Source organism: Rhinoraja longicauda, chromosome 34, assembly GCF_053455715.1.
Source record: "Rhinoraja longicauda isolate Sanriku21f chromosome 34, sRhiLon1.1, whole genome shotgun sequence".
Classification (NCBI taxonomy): domain Eukaryota; kingdom Metazoa; phylum Chordata; class Chondrichthyes; order Rajiformes; family Arhynchobatidae; genus Rhinoraja; species Rhinoraja longicauda.
Window position 1 is genome coordinate 16,524,145 of NC_135986.1, and position 2,500 is coordinate 16,526,644.

A 2,500-nucleotide genomic window follows, 5' to 3' on the forward strand; every position below is an offset into this window, starting at 1 on the left:
ATAGATAGATAGATAGATAGATAGATAGATAGATAGATCGATAGATCACCCGCAACTACAAATACAAACTAAACGAAGCTGCGAACTAACTTGCTTTCCTCGCAGTTATCAGACAAGTGAACTATTATCTCACGAGCTGGAGCGTGGCCCCGACGTCCCATCGACCTCATTGGAGACCTTTGCGTTAACGTTAATCGGACTTTATCAGACTGTCCCATGTATTAAATGTGTAGGAACATAACTGCAGATGCTGGTACAAATCGAAGGTATCACAAAATGCTGGAGTAACACGGCAGGTCAGGCAGCATCCAGGGGAGAGGGAATTGGTGACGTTTCGGGTCAAGACCCTTCTTCAGACTGAAGAAGGATCTCGACCCGAAAGGTCACCCATTCCCTCTCTCCTAGATGCTGCCTGACCTGCGGAGTTACTCCAGCATTTTGTGATACCATATATTAAATGTGGTACTCTTTATCATTTTCAGTTTTTTATTTGATTGGATAGCACGCAACAAAAGATTTCCACTGCACCTTGGTACAAGTGATACTCATCCAAACCATTGCTAATGAATTTAGTCTTTTGAAATCTTATTTTTATGTTGTAATTTTCAAGATTGTTTAATCGTATTATCGATGTGTAAAACATGTACTGTGTTTGCAGACCCTTTATGCTGCAGCAAGTAAGAATTTCATTGTACGGTGTTTGGAACATGTGACAATTAAACGCTCTTGAACTATCATTTTCACGGCATTCTGTGACTCGGTCCTTCATCGAGGTTGCATTTTACAGTCAGAATTTGGTCAATGCTTCCGCCGGACGTCTGAGAAATGTTCCCGTCAATTTTAAAACGGTGTGGAGATGCCGGGGATTGAACCCGGGGCCTCACACATGCAGAGCATGCGCTCTTCTGCTGAGCTACATCCCCAATGTCGCGAGCATCTCGAGAGGTAATTTCGATCCAGTGTCGCTCCAGTTGTGAACGAAACATCGACGGAGAAAGGCAGAAAATAGCGGGGGCAGGCCGATTAGGCCTTCGATATGCTCTGGCATGCAACACGACTATATCTGTTCATCCAAACTTAGCCCACTGTCCCAATTCCTCCCGGTAAATTCTGGATATCCTTTCTGTCCAGGAGTCTCTCAGTCCCTTATTGAAACTGTGCAATGGGAGTTGGTCGGGGAAGCGGACGCGAGTGAGAAGAACGGGTGGAAATAACACGAACGGAGTTGCGTACACCACTCATCTGTATATTTATATACAGGAATAGGTCTGTGTTTTGGAATTAAATGCCGCTGATGTTATTTTAAACGTTCGGGGCAACGGCGGAGGCAGTGAATCTTTGCATCGAACACAACACTGCGAGTCAGTCTGAAAGAGTGCAGAACACAGTGAAAGACTAATCGGTCGGGCAGCATCGAGTGAGGATGAGAGTCACCTGCTGGGGTCGGTGACCGATCATCAGATCGGTTCACACGCAAAACAGAAAGATTAAAAACCTAGAAACAAATCAAAGCACAACATCAGATCTCCACCACATTCAATCCCTCCACAGTGAAAACACCCTCGGCAACCCCATGGTCACATATTCCTTCTCAAAAACCACACACTCTCCGGGTACTTTACCCTCTAATCGAAGGAGAAGTAGCACTGGTCGATATATTCTTCCTCCACTCAACCCAGGGACCACAGCTGTCCTTCCAGATGACATATATGTTCACTTGCACCTTTTATAACTGCGTGTAGTGCATCCGCTATTGCCGATTTCGGCTTCTGTACATGGGCAAGAACAAGCAAGGACAGGTCGACTGCTTTGCAGAACACCTGTGCTCGGTCCGCCAAGGCCCAATGTGTCTCCCGGTCGCTAACCGTTTTTCAACTAACGTCCGCATGCCTTTACTGACCTTTCTCTCCTGGGCCTCCTCAATGGTCAAAGTGAGGTCACAAACAAAATGGAGGAACGCCATCTCATATTTCGTTGGGGTAGCTGTCAACCATCATGGGGCACACAATTAAAAAATTGCAATTTTAGGTAACTAACCTGCAACAGCGTTCTCCTACCCCCTTTTCTCCCCCAAGAACAGCCCTTTTTTATCCAAGTCCCCCACCACCTCTCTCCTCACCCCTCTATGAAACCTGGCTGACCGCACTGGTACCTCCCCTCCCTTTCGCTCCCAACTTGTACCGTTTATAATATACTCCATCCACAAATCGCAAATTCACTATCCCCAAACTTAACTATTCGCAACTCTTGTCGTTTCGGGCTCATATCTATCTCATTATTTCTGGGCCTTGACCAACAACCTGCCTATCAAACAACCCCCTCGCCTGTGTTCACCCATTACCGTCCGTGCTCTGTCCTGCTCCTCCTCTCTCCCAGCTTTCTTTCCCGTCCCAGTAAAATCAGTCTGAAGAAGGGTTCGGAATAAAACGTTGCCTTTCCATATTCTTCCGGGATACTGCCAGGTCCATTAAGTTACTTCATAATTTTGTATCTGTTGGAA

General features: G+C 46.1%; 1 non-coding gene across 1 annotated transcript; it reads right to left on the reverse strand.

Annotated features, from left to right (window-relative positions):
- Positions 1 to 851: 851 nt before the first annotated feature.
- Positions 852 to 923, reverse strand: trnaa-ugc (transfer RNA alanine (anticodon UGC)). The gene has a single exon. It is a non-coding gene; the product is annotated as a tRNA-Ala (tRNA).
- Between the last annotated feature and the right edge of the window lie 1,577 nt (positions 924 to 2,500).